This window comes from Bos taurus, chromosome 5, assembly GCF_002263795.3.
Source record: "Bos taurus isolate L1 Dominette 01449 registration number 42190680 breed Hereford chromosome 5, ARS-UCD2.0, whole genome shotgun sequence".
In the NCBI taxonomy this organism is placed as follows: Eukaryota; Metazoa; Chordata; class Mammalia; order Artiodactyla; family Bovidae; genus Bos; species Bos taurus.
This window is the reverse complement of record NC_037332.1, coordinates 72,363,101-72,377,629: the sequence shown is the minus strand read 5'-3', so window position 1 is coordinate 72,377,629 and position 14,529 is coordinate 72,363,101. Positions and strand designations below refer to the sequence as shown.

The 14,529-nt window shown below is 46.9% G+C and overlaps 1 protein-coding gene across 2 annotated transcripts in view; it reads left to right on the top strand.

The window, feature by feature from the left end:
- The window catches only part of LARGE1 (LARGE xylosyl- and glucuronyltransferase 1), a 609,947-nt gene that overhangs the window by 38,487 nt on the left and 556,931 nt on the right, over nt 1-14,529 (top strand). Inside the window, exon 1 of one of the 2 annotated variants that reach the window (XM_059886204.1) lies at nt 13,142-13,268. The exons of the other annotated variant lie outside the window; for it this stretch is intronic. The gene's annotated coding sequence lies outside the window, so the exon portion shown is untranslated. Of the gene's footprint in view, nt 1-13,141; nt 13,269-14,529 lie in introns of those variants that run through there. 2 annotated transcript variants of the gene reach the window in all.

Sequence of the window (14,529 nt, the reverse complement as noted above, 5' to 3'; positions counted from 1 at the left end):
AAAGTTCTAACCTGACCTTCTCGTGTTATTGATTCGGAAACTGGGGCCCAAAGTGATGAGTTTTCCCATTTTCCACATAATTTGTCCAGCCGTATGTCGCATCTCACAGCCCCTGTGGATTTGTGAGGAGGCCAGTGACTTGTGGTCCAGTGTGAAGAAAATTGGATTATGGAGTGATAAATTAAAAAGAGTGCTCTATCTGTCTGTTGAACTCCCTGTAACTTTGGGTTCCTGGAGTTCAAGGTAATCCTAGAAAAGAAAGTAGAAGAAGGGTGGAAGAAAATAAAAGTTTGAGTTCCGGTTTGTAAGCAGGGAATACACTCCTGTTGGTGCAAGACTGAATCTCAGGAATTTCCTACAGATGCTGGAGTGGGGTAGTTAAGTGCATTTGATTGCTCTGAAGAATGTGTGGAACTTGGAATTTGAAAAGTGCTTTATTTACCCTTTGTTAATTACTTTATATGACTAGGTCAACACTGCTGTTCAACAGGAGACCCCATGCTTTCCTTGCAGAATTCATCCTGGGTGTTTTTCCTACACTCTAACCATGATTCCTGCTGGGAAGTCCCCTGACCCCTTTCAGGGGTGCTAGTGGCCTGGCCAGTCTGGAGAGAAGCTGGGCCAGCTTTAGACACAGGTTCACTTGCATGAGGTCATAGGCCTTTGTCATGATGCAGATGGACAAGGAGTATGGAGGAACAGAGGCAGTCTTTTTTTAAAAAAATATTTTTATTTTTGGTGGCTCTGGGTCTCTGTTGCTTTGTGCAGGCTTTCTTTAGTTGCATTGAGCAGGGGCTCCTCTTCTTACAGTACACAGGCTTATTGCAGTAGCTTCTCTTGTTGCGGAACACAGGCTCTAGGGTGCCTGGGCTTCAGCAGTTGCGGCACACAGGCTCAATAGCTGTGGAGCATGGGTTTAGTTGCCCTGAGGCATGTGGAATCTTCCTGGACCAGGGATTGAACCAATGTCCCCTTCATTGGTAGGCAAATTCTTAACCCACTAGACCACCAGGCAAGTCCCAGGGGCAGTCTTGCTGGTGCAGAAATAGCGTTTGCACCTGCTCTCCGAATGTGCTGGGGTTGACTTTGCTCCATGTCATGAGCCCATTCTGGTTGTTAAACCCTGAGGGCTTTTGCAGCATCAGTCCTGGAGAACAGGCCCCAGAGGTCAGCATCCTGTCCACCCACAGGAGAGCGATCCTCGACTTCAGCTCTCTGTTTCATCCACAGCCCTTTAACCCCTTGTAACAATGTGATGAAACTTGTTTCCCAAACCCTCCAGGTGCAACCAGGATGAGATCGACTTGGTAGATGGGTTCTTCTCCAAACGGGATCCATGGGGTCTGAAATCTGTATATTCTGGGAGAGGGAGATGGTATTTCAACAACACTTTTTAATTAGGGGCTTATATTTTGAGGATAAACAATGAAACAAAACCTCCCTGTGATTCTTGGCTGAACTCATTTGCAATGGAAATGTAGTCTCATAAAACTAGACCTGTGCTTTTTTACCAACTTCCTGCTCTTCTTTAAAAGGGTCAGTTTATTACCCACGTTTGGAAGATTTGATAATCCTAATTGTTTGACCTTCCATTTCTCAAATCCCTCTCTAGGCGGTGAGGCTTAGGTCAGCCTTCCCCCGCAGATGCTCATCTTGCCTTTCAATTCTCTACCTGCTCATTCGAGAGAGCGCCAGAGTGACTTCACCTGGCAACGTAGCACGGGGGCTCCTGGGCCGCTGCAGGCTCTGAGCGGCTCGCTCGTTACGCGGGACTGTAAGCCATGTGGCGCGTCTGCTGTGCAGCACTGCTTTTCCGGTCCCAGGGGGCTGGTAACTATGCTTCTGGAAACCTGGTACACGGAGGCATCTGGAATGTCAGCCTCTCCATATGGGAGCCTGTCAGGGCCTGTCATCAGGAGTCGGCCCAGCGGCCTCTGTGGCATCTTTATTGAATGTTTAAAAAAAAAAAAAAAAAGCACTACTTATAAAATGAAAGGGGACAATTTGGAAGGGTAACATTCATCCTTTGCAAGCAGAAGCTTGAAAAGTGCATTCTCATGTATAGGAAATCCCTCCCTCTTCCTTTGGTCCTTGTGCTTCTGTGTTTCCTGCCCGCCAAACGAGACACAGCAGGCAGGAGTGAAGGACAGGGAAAATACCTGCCTCCAACACCTGTGTTCTAAGACGGGCCAAAAATGTTCCGATGAAAAATGTTTTCGAGTTGGAAAGCAAGATCTCGAGGGAGGTTCAGATGAAAACATCTTAAGGTGTGACAACTAGAAGGGTGGATAAACCTTTTCGGCACAGGAAAGAAAACGTCGATTGCATGAGGCTGCCTGCTTCACTGAAGTGACTGGCAGGTGGCTGGCAGGTCTGGGGGAGTGAACCAGGCCACATGTAAGAGGCAGGAGTGTGACCATCAAGTCTTGGGTGGCAGGGACTCTGCAGGACTCCTGCAGTGATGATGAGTGAGTCTGGGTCTTAGCTCTGTCTCATCCAGCTGGGTGACCCTGGGCAAGTCTGTAGCATATTTCTCCATTGAGCCTCAGTTTCCTTATCTGAATGCTGGCATAATAACAGGAATCTCAAAGGATGGTGAAAGGACTCAGACAAACAAGTACATCAGAGTTCACTCAGGTACCTACCTGCTGTATAGAAGCTATGCATGGCTGAGATTTTGATCAAGACTGTTCTTCCATCTAATCTGACTCAGACCCAAAGGTTCTGAAAAACATGGCAGTCGAACAAGATCCAAAAGACTGTGATATCATTCCTTTTGCTTCAGCTTACACCTTGTTTTCTTGGCCATCCAGAAATGCTTTCATGTTAGCGTGGGTGGGCAAAATTTGGAGTGCTTGATTAACCCTGCAATTAATAAAAGTGGAGAGGTGACAATTGGTGTTACCGAGCTACAGTCGAAAGCGTTGCACTTGGCCTTTCTCCATGCAAACAGATTGGTGGAGAAGCCGCCCGTGGGGAAGAACATCAGAATGCAGAAAAGGGAAGCTGGTTGGCAAGAGGGATGCAGAACAAAAACCAGGGTGTCAAGACAGGTTGGTTGATTATTTCATTCAATCAACAGATTATTTATTGAGTACTTCCTATGTGCCTGATACTGTGCCAGGAACTGAAACTGTACATATGGACAAGGTAAGGCTTCTCTGAAGAGGCTCAGGCTGTTGTGGAGGTAATAGACATGTAAGCAATGAACTCTAACACTTAGTGGTAAGTGCAAGATTTGTTGTTGTCGTTTAGTCACTAAGCTGTGTCCGACTCTTTTGTGACCCTGTGGACTGTGGCCCACCAGGCTTCTCTGTCCATGGAATTTTCCAGGCAAGAATACTGGAGCAGGTTTCCATTTCCTTCTCCAGGGGAATCTTCCTGACTCAGATGGAACCCAGGTCCCTTCATTGGCAGGCAGTTTCTTTACCACTGAGACACCTGGGATAGATGAAGTTTAAAGCTCATGGGTGATCAAAGAAAGGAGTGATTGGGTTTATGAAAGAGGAGAGAGATTTTTGACTTTACAGAAAATGTGGTTTGAGCCAGACCTTGCTGAGGATGAGGGGGCATTCTAAGCCAGGGGACCATAGGAGCAAAGACTCGGAGGTGTGAAGCAGGGATTCATCGTTGTTAACGAGCACTGGGATGGAATTCCAGCTCTGCCACTTCCTAGCTGGGTGACTGGGCAGATCACTGAGCCTTCCTGGGAGTTTGTTTGCTCATCTGTAAAATGGGCATAAAGAATCCAGGTCTCAGGGGGTACAGAGAGGATTCATTCTTAGTTCATGTAAGGCACAGCTGATCCAACGTGACCCCTCTGGTAGCAGTTAGAGCCCTGCAGCGGCTCGAGTTCCTTGAGTGATTCCGAGTAAGAAGTAGCCAAGACTGGACTTGTCATTTGACACCTGATCTGGAATGCAAAAGTAGGAAGTCAAAAAACACCTGGAGTTACAGGCAAACAGGGCAAAGACTAATAGAGTTTTGCCAAGAAAATGCACTGGTCATAGCAAACACCCTCTTCCAACAACACAAGAGAAGACTCTACACATGGACATCACCAGATGGTCAACACCGAAATCAGATTGATTATATTCTTTGCAGCCAAAGATGGAGAAGCTCTATACAGTCAGCAAAAACAAGACCAGGAGCTGACTGTGGCTCAGACCATGAACTCCTTATTGCCAAATTCAGACTTAAATTGAAGAAAGTAGGGAAAACCACTAGACCATTCAGGTATGACCTAAATCAAATCCCTTATGATTATACAGGGGAAGTGAGAAATAGATTTAAGGGACTAGATCTGATAGATAGAGTGCCTGATGAACTATGGAATGAGGTTCGTGACATTGTACAGGAGACAGGGATCAAGACCATTCCCATGGAAAAGAAATGCAAAAAAGCAAAATGGCTGTCTGGGGAGGCCTTACAAATAGCTGTGAAAAGAAGAGAAGTGAAAAGCAAAGGAGAAAAGGAAAGATATAAACATCTGAATGCAGAGTTCCAAAGAATAGCAAGAAGACATAAGAAAGCCTTCTTCAGTGATCAATGCAAAGAAATAGAGGAAAACAACAGAATGGGAAAGACTAGCGATCTCTTCAAGAAAATCAGAGATACCAAAGGAACATTTCATGCAAAGATGAGCTCAATAAAGGACAGAAATGGTATGGACCTAACAGAAGCAGAAGATATTAAGAAGAGATGGCAAGAATACACATAAGAATTGTACAAAAAGATCTTCACAACCCAGATAATCACGATGGTGAGATCATTGACCTAGAGCCAGACATCCTGGAATGTGAAGTCAAGTGGGCCTTAGAAAGCATCACTACGAACAAAGCTAGTGGAGGTGATGAAATTCCAGTTGAGCTACTTCAAATTCTGAAAGATGATGCTGTGAAAGTGCTGCACTCAATATGCCAGCAAATTTGGAAAACTCAGCAGTGGCCACAGGACTGGAAAAGGTCAGTTTTCATTCCAATCCCAAAGAAAGGCAATGCCAAAGAATGCTCAAACTCCTGCACAATTGCACTCATCTCACACGCTAGTAAAGTAATGCTCAAAATTCTCCAAGCCAGGCTTCAGCAATATGTGAACCATGAACTTCCTGATGTTCAAGCTGGTTTTAGAAAAGGCAGAGGAACCAGAGATCAAATTGCCAACATCCGCTGGATCATAGAAAAAGCAAGAGAGTTCCAGAAAAACATCTATTTCTGCTTTATTGACTATGCCAAAGCCTTTGACTGTGTGGATCACAATAAACTGTGGAAAATTCTGAAAGAGATGGGAATACCAGACCACCTGATCTGCCTCTTGAGAAATTTGTATGCAGGTCAGGAAGCAACAGTTAGAACTGGACATGGAACAACAGACTGGTTCCAAATAGGAAAAGGAGTACGTCAAGGCTGTATATTGTCACCCTGCTTATTTAACTTCTATGCAGAGTACATCATGAGAAACGCTGGACTGGAAGAAACACAAACTGGAATCAAGATTGCCAGGAGAAATATCAATAACCTCAGATATGCAGATGACACCACCCTTATGGCAGAAAGTGAAGAGGAACTCAAAAGCCTCTTGATGAAAGTAAAAGTGGAGAGTGAAAAAGTTGGCTTAAAGCTCAGCATTCAGAAAACGAAGATCATGGCATCCAGTCCCACCACTTCATGGGAAATAGATAGGGAAACAGTGGAAACAGTGTCAGACTTTATTTTTGTGGGCTCCAAAATCACTACAGATGGTGACTGCAGCCATGAAATTAAAAGACGCTTACTCCTTGGAAGGAAAGTTACGACCAACCTAGATAGCATATTCAAAAGCAGAGACATTACTTTGCCAACAAAGGTGTGTCTAGTCAAGGCTATGGTTTTTCCTGTGGTCATGTATGGATGTGAGAGTTGGACTGTGAAGAAGGCTGAGTGCCGAAGAATTGATGCTTTTGAACTGTGGTGTTGGAGAAGACTCTTGAGAGTCCTTTGGACTGCAAGGAGATCCAACCAGTCCATTCTGAAGGAGATCAGCCCTGGGATTTCTTTGGAAGGAATGATGCTAAAGCTGAAACTCCAGTACTTTGGCCGCCTCATGCGAAGAGTTGACTCATTGGAAAAGATTCTGATGCTGGGAGGGATTGGGGGCAGGAGGAGAAGGGGACGATAGAGGATGAGATGGCTGGATGGCATCACTGACTCGATGGACGTGAGTCTCAGTGAACTCCGGGAGTTGGTGATGGACAGGGAGGCCTGGCGTGCTGCAATTCATGGGGTCGCAAAGAGTTGGACACGACTGAGCAACTGATCTGATCTGATCTGATCTGACGGCCTGGTATCAAAAGTGTGAGAACATCTCACATTCTAATCTTACCTCTGCAAATGCTCACTCACACCCTGGTTAAGCCACGTTCCTCCTTGCCCCCCTCGAGGTACCAGTCTTACCCTTTAAAACACAGCTACCCACTGGGGGTCCTGGTGAAAAGTAACAGACAGTTTATTCTTTCCTGGGGTGACTGTGTGGAGAGACCAGCATCTCGAAGAGATCAGTGTCTCGAGATTTGGAGACAGGACTGAAATAGAGTCAAGAGCTCAATTCAGCACCTCTCTGGACCCGGAGTCGAATTCTGGCTCTTCCATTGGTCAGCCTCATGCCCTTAGGCGACTCACTTCATCTCTCCCAGGCTCAGTTTCTACATCCATGGAACTTGGTCTAAAATATATTTCTGTATCGAGAGGAGACATCTATCTTAAGAACTGGGATGAAAATTCCTTTGAAAGAGAAAACTGCCTTTGTGTACGAAGACATGTTGATAAGCTGAAACAGTGCTGCACAATAGAAATACGTATCAGGTCACATATGAGATTTTAAATTTCCCAGTAGTCATATTAAAAAAAAGAGTAAAAAGAAATAGGTGAAGTTAATTTTAGTAATATGTCAATATAGCCAAAGTATATTAAAAAAATTCTTGAGATATTTTAACTCTTCATTTCATGCAAAGTCTTTGAAATCCGGTGTATGTTTTACATGTATAGCGCAATTCAGGTGCTCAGTAGCCACATGTAGTTACGGCTACTGTACTGGACAGTATCCACGTTGGTAAAAAACCAAAGCCAAATGTAAAGTGGTTCCACAGAGAAAGTGAATTTCCATCCTCCCTATATCCCCATCCCCATCCCTTCTCTCTGTCTCTCTCTCCCTTATTTGGGTCCCCTTTCTGAGAAGGTAAATGACTTGTGAATGCTCTGGGTTGGTAGGGTTTCATGGGAAAAGAAGACAGGTAAATTTCATGGACAGATGTAGCAAAAGACACAGCTCACTGGGAATTCGCAGAAATTAACGAAAACAGCCAGAGTGCATTAAGTGCCTACTATATGCCAAGCACTGCTCTAAACATTTTACTGCCTCGTCTTATATAATTCTCTCAGAACCCTGAGGGGGAGTCATTACTCCCATTTTCAAAAAGAGAACACTGAGGGTTAGAGAGGTTAAAGAGCTTCACCTAGAGATGATACATGTGCATCAGAGCTCTGCTGTGCTAGATGCCTCAGAAAACCTTGAAGGGAAAAAAAATCATAACCAGACTCTTGGCTTCCAATAGGCATGGACTGGGAGGGAGGGCTGCAGCTGAGAAAGCCCCAGGAATCATATGGAGGCACCTGAAAGGAAGCCTTTTTGAAAGAAGGAGCATTCTTAGTTTTCTTCTTCTCCGGGCCCATGCCTGGCCCACAGTAGCTGCTCAGTGAACATTTGTGCAAGCCAGTGAGGATGGTTTGGCATCACTGGCTGGGATGGCCCTAAATCCACTGGGGGTGGGGGGTCTACAGATGCCACTGGGTCATTATGGGATGGCTTTATGAATAATTTGCCATGGAATTAAAAGATGCTTGCTTCTTGGAAGAAAAGCTATGACAAACCTAGGCAACATATTAAAAAGCAGAGACATTACTTTGCCAACAAAGGTCCATTTAGTCAAAGCTATGGTTTTTCCAGTAGTCATGTGTGGCTGTGAGAATTGGACTCTAAAGAAAGCTGAGCACCAAAGAATTGATGCTTTTGAACTGTGGTGTTGGAGAAGACTCTTGAGAGTCCCTTGGACTGCCAGGAGATCCAACCAGTCAATCCTAAAGGAGATCAAAGCAGTCAATTGTAAAGGAAATCAGTCCTGAATATTCATTGGAAGGACTGATGCTGAAGCTGAAACTCCAATACTTTGTCCACCTGATGCAAAGAACTGACTCTTTGGAAAAGACCCTGATGCTGGGAAAGATTGAAGGCAGAAGAAGGGGACAACAGAGGATGAGATGTTTGGATGGCATCACCAACTCGACAGACATGAGTTTGAGGAAGGTCCGGGAGTTGGTGATGGACAGGGAAGCCTGGCGTGCTGCAGTCCATGGGTTTGCAAAGAGGTGGACACGACTGAGAGACTGAACTGAACTGAGCTTGTGATAAGCCCTGGGGGAAGGGGCCCACGTGGCAAGGTAACTGGCATGTTCAGATCCAGGTTCATTCTTCGAGCTTAGGTCAAAGGCTGGTTTATACATCCCTCCCAAAGCTTTGTTTGTTTGTTTGTTCTCATAAATTCTAAAAATTGAACATATTCTACAATATTGTTTATTCTACAAGCAGCAAAGTACAAGAAGCATGCAGTGTGAAGCTTGGCATATTTTTACAAAGGGAGTCCACCTTTATAACCAGCTCCCAGATCAAGAAGTAGGACTTTACCAGTACCCCTGGGCACCTGCCCCTCCTACCTCCTGCCCTGGCCCTCCTCTCTGCCTCCTTGCCCCTCGCAAAGGTGCTTGCCCTCCTGGTTTCTGATTTAATGGACTATCTTTTTGTGCCCACGCCTTTCAGTGAATTCTGAATATTGTAGTTATGGGGTTCATGGTCTCCAGGGTTGGGGTTCTAGGCTGGTTGTCCTGTCCATTGCATAGATGAGAATGACTCAGAGGCTGTGCAGCTTGTCTGGGTCTCATGGCTTAAGAATATGTCAGTGATTCAGACTCAGAGCTGTGGTGTGCCAAAGTCCATGCTCTTGACCACCCCCTGGGTTTTCTTCTCTGACGTTTTGCCTACAGTCCGGAGGTTAGGATGCTCAGGTTGAGATTGCTGGATTTCACAATATCCAGGTGTGGCTACCATGGTGCTGTACTGTATTTGTCCTGAAGGCATGCTTCCAGGCCCATGGGGACAAAAGGCCCCACCTCCCCTGCCAGAATGACTTGGCTGGTGGAGCCCATCCTGGGTGGGACTGTAGGAGGCATCAGCATTTGGAGCAGGGAGGGTTGTTCCTTGTGGCCCCATGCTTCCCATCTCCCCTTGCTGCTGACAAATGTGCTCAGGCTCTGGTGGGAGAAGCTTTCAATTAAACAAACAGCTCCCTCCCACTGCAGTGGAAGGACTGTGTGCTGCCAAGTTCAGGCTGAAGGCGCTGGTCGGCTCTGGGGGCACAGCTGGGGCTGCTGCCCAGAGCATGATGGATTTCAACACCAGTCAACGCTTGCTCAGGATGGAGCCAGGGGAGGGCAGTCCCCGTCCAGCTTGCAGGCCCCTGGGAATGGTCGGAGGTGGGCCTATCTGTGTCAGGCTGGGGAGCTTTCCTCTCTGCATGGAGTGGCCTTCTGCCCCCACCGCTTCCCATTCGAGAGTGACAGGTGGTGGCTGTCATTCTGCAGTTGGCCCTGGCCACGGAGAGATTTGCCAACAATTCTAGAGTGCAGATACCCCCAGCCTCTCCAGCTCAGAGAGTGCAGCCTGACCCATGAAGCTGTGCGTAGGCAGGCAGTTTCCTGAGCCCAGCTTTCTTTCCAACAGGATGGGAATGGATAGCCTGCAGAAACATAAGCGATTACACTAGGTTTTGTGCCCCTAGGATGGAAATTTAATTCAAAAAGGCAAAATAAAAAATCACCCCCCTGGAGGCAGTGGTGTTTATAGAAATAAAGACAGTGTATTATGATAATCCTAGCGACTGAGCTGTTGAACAGCTTACTCTCTGCTGTCCACTGAGCCTAACGTCAGAGACTGGACAGTGTAGGTCTGGAGCCAGACTGTCTAGAAGTGGAGTCTACATCCTCAGCTCAGCTGTGTGACCTTGGGCAAGTTACTCGACTTCTCGGTCCGTCTGTGAAATGGGACCATAACAGTCCCCAGTGAGGGTTATTGTGTTAATGAATTAATCCATGTTAGACACTTACTGTCTGACATGTTGACATCTCAGTAAATGTTCACATAACAATGATGAAGCACCAATACTTTGGCTACCTGATGTGAGGAGCTGACTCATTGGAAAAGACCCTGATGCTGGGAAAGATTGAAGGTAGGAGGGAAAAGGCTGGATGGCATCACTGACTCAATGGATATGAGTTTGAGCAAACTCTGGGAGGTGGTGAAGGACAGGGAAGCCTGGCTCATGCTCCAGTCCATGGGTCGGTCACAAAGAGTCAGACACTTAGCAACTGAACAACAGCAAATAATGATGAGGATGTGTATAGGGTCAATATCAGGTATTCTGGGTGGGTTAGTGGGCTTCCCAGGTGGTAAAGAACCCACCTGACGGTTCAGGAGGTATAGGAGACACTGGTTCAGCCCCTGGGTCAGGAAGATCCCCTAGAGGAGGAAATGGCAACCCACTCCAGTATTCTTGCCTAGAGAATCCCATGGACAGAGGAGCCTGGCAGGCTACAGTCCTTGGGATCTCAGAGAGTCAAAAACAACTGAGATGGCTTAGTATTCTTAGTTTACCCACTAAGAAACTGAGGCACAGACAGGGTGGGTTCCTGGCCCTGTAGCGGAGGTGGGATTTGAACCCAGAGCTGCCTGATGGCATGCTTTCCAATGAATGGTGATCAAAGTCTTGATTGGCTTATTTAGGATTTATTGCCTAAAGAGTGAATGTATTTCAGAACAGCCTCCCTCACCAAAATTGTTCCAGTAGAAACAGGATGAGTTCTATTTTATGACTCTTTTAAAATAATAAACATAACTATGTCTGTTAAGGGCTTCCCTGGTGGCTCAGATGGTAAAAAATCTGCCTGTAATGTGGGAGACCCAGGTTCAATCGGGAAGATCCCTTGGAAAAGGGAATGGCTATCCACTCTGGTATTCTTACCTGGAGAATTCCATGGACAGAGGAGACTTGCAGGACGCAGTCCATGGGATCTCAAAGAATCGGGCACGGACACGACTGAGCTACTAACACAAACAATGTCCGTTAAGCGCATTGGCCCATTCCAGCCTCTACATCTCTGTCACCTTATTGTTTGGGCCATGTCCTCTGTGCAAAAGTTTTGAGATCAGATCCAGTTAGAGGTGCTGCTTTTCTCAGCAAGGCTGTCGGCCGTGCTCCTGAAAGACAAGCTGCCTTGGTGTGTGGGGGCCCTCGTGGTGGCATCTTTGGAGCCGGGGATCCTGCTCTTTCATCTGTGTCAATGCTGTGTGTCCTTCATGGGAAATATGCCCGTCACCCCAGCTGGCTGTCCCTCTTGTGGCCTGCCCGTGGTGTCTGTATCAGCTCTCACAAAGGCCCAAATCATCGAGGAAAGATGAGGTTTGGGGTTTAACAAAGGTAGGACGGCACAGTGCAGTCTGCGGAAATAATGTACAGAAATTTTCTCATTTAAGTTCTCTGAACAGAGGTGGGAACACAGAGGACCGGAGGAGAGGCATAAGAGGGGTGGGAGAGAGAGAAAAAATACAGGATGGAATAGGGGGTGGGGACGAACTCTCGGGGTGGGAGAGTGAGAGGGGAGGGCAGGGGCAGGAGTGGAGTTGGAGGAGGAGGCGGGTACAGTGGGTGATTTGAACTTGGATTTTTGTGACATGAGCAGGATGGGGCGAGACCTTGCAGGAGGCAGATGCTCAGCCTGGTGGGAGCCGGGAGAGGAATGTGAGATGCAGCCGTGGGAGGGTGAAGAATGCGAGTCGATAGGAGAAAGGCTCTACAAGTTTGTTTTTTTAATTAATTTTTAAAAAATTGAACCATAGTTGATTTACAAGGTTGTTGTTAACAACAAAGTGATTCGATTATACACATAGATACGTTTGTTTAATGTTCTTTTCTATTGTGGTTGATCATAGTAATTTTTTTTTTTGTTAGAGATTTTCTTGGTTTATTAAATTTTTATTTATTTATTATTTTTGGCTGTCCTGGATCTTCAGCGTGATGCTTGGGTTTCTCATTGTGGTGGCTTCTCGTTGCAGAGCAGGGGCTCCAGGCGCGTGGGTTTCAGTGGTTGCAGCACTTGGGCTCGGTAGTGGGGGCACACGGGCCCAGTTTCTTTGTGGCATGTGGTATCTTTCCAGAACAGGGATCGAACCCGTGTCCCCTGCATTGGCAGGAGGATTCTTATCCACTGCGCCACCAGGGAAGTCCCATATCATAGGATATTGAATATGGTACTCTGTGCTGTACAGTAGGACCTGTTGGTTTATCCATTCTCTCTATGAAAGCTCACATCTGCTGACCCCAATTTCCTACTCCATTCTTCCCCCAGCCCCCTCCCCTTGGTAACCACCAGTATATTCTTTATGTCCATGATTACTATTTTTATTTTGAAAGATGCTTACTCAAATTTATTTTTATTTGTTTATTTTTTGGCCATGCTGTGCCGTATGTGGGATCTTAGTTCCCCCACCAGGGATTGAACCCATGCTCCCAGCAGTGGAAGCAAGGACTCTTAACCACTGGACTGCCAGGGAAGTCCCTCTATGTCTGTGATTCTGTTTCTGTTTCATAGATAGTTTCATTTGTAACTGGCTGGCGGAGGCCCACTGTTGGCCACAAAACTGATGGGTGGCAGTTTCCTAATCCTGACCTACTGCTCCTCAGCCTTGTCGCCTCTCTGGCCAGAGGGCAACAAGCTCACTGAGCTGGGTCTGCTGGGTGGTTCGGTCGGGATGTGTGCAGCATTGCCCTCCCACATCAGAGCTTCCTGGGGATGCCAAGCCCCGGGGCCGGAGCAGGCACTGTTTGACCTCTTTCAGCAGAGACCACACCAGTGAACCTCACGGTGCTTTGTTAGTCGGGGGACAGCTCAAGCTGATGGAGGCGTGCCTCTGTTGTGCAATGCTCATGCCAGGGGTTAAAAAAAGAAATACTCATGTAGATCCAAGGGCTTTTTGTAAGCAGTGCAGAAATAATAAACCCAAGCACAGAGTCCAGCCACTTCAGGCTCGAGGTTGCACGTCCTTTAGGGCCAGGAGATCAACGAGGCTGCCAGAGGCGGTTGACTCTGAACCCTTCTGGGGGGCAGCTTCCTCAGTGCAGGGCAGAGGTGAGTGGGCATGTTTTCTGTTCATAGGATCCGATTTTAGTGGAAGGGGCTTGTTTGTTTACTTGGTGAGACCAATGCCACGGCTCTGTACTGTGGCCCCAGAACCACTCCAGTTGGGCAGCTTCTGGTGTGAGCGGGGCCTGGCCTCACTGTGCCAAAGTGTCACGTATTGTCCTCACGGTCCATGAGAACTCACTTAACCAATGTGGAAATTCAGGCCCAGGCTGTAAATGACCTGCCCAAAGCTTATGTGCAGCTTTGGTGGCAGTGATGGTGATGATGATGGTGAGGATAAAGGAATAGGATCGTCAGGTTCGCTGATGGTGAAGACTGTGTTCATTCAACACTGTCGTGGCTAACGTGGATTGCGTGTCTGTGCTCTGTAACATCCCACTGGTGCTGGGAACGCCTATCAGGCAGATTCTCTGTGTCCTGTTTACAGTGCAGATAGCAGAGGTCTGGGTCAAGTCAGAGCCTGCAGTCTTTCTGCTAATCCACCTGCAAAGTGATGGCTGTGCCAGCTTGCTGAGTGTGGTGTGACCCTGTGGGTGGGTGAGTGGCCGGCTGAAAATTGGTGGCAGGGCACACCTTTATTCTAGATCTTTCTTCTTTGGCTCCCAGGAACCCATGTCCCCAGCTTCCTGGCATACCTTCCACCGCCTGTGTCCCCATCCCTTTTTCCAGGGCTGTGTCCTCCTCCATTGTTGGTAGAAATAGACTATCTCTACATCTGTTAATCGAGGGGGAGAGAGTTTAGCCGAGGACTTCCCTGGTGGCTCAGTTGTAAAGAACCCACCTGCCAATGTAGGAAACTTGGGTTCGATCCTTGGGTCACAAAGATCCCCTGGAGTAGGAAATGGCAACTCACTCCAGTATTCTTGCCTGGGAAATCCCATGGACTGAGAAGCCTGGAGGGCTTTAGTCCATGGGTTTGCAAAAGAGTCTTACATGACTGAGCAGCTAAACAACAGTTTAGCTGAATTAACATTAACCATCACTGGTTATCTATTAACTTCAGTTATTCAAGGCTCTGGCCCTAAAAGTATTTTTTCTGAAGATGACCAATTACTTCTGTTCCTTTCATTATGGATGAGAAGTCACAAACAATGATTATTGCTGAATATCTTGTTGGTCACCTGTGGGCTTCCCAGAGATGCTAGTGGTAAAGAATCTGCCTGGCAACGCAGGCGACCTAAGAGATGTGGGTTTGATCCCTGGGTCAGGAAGATTCCTCTGGAGGAGGGTATGGCAATCCACTCCA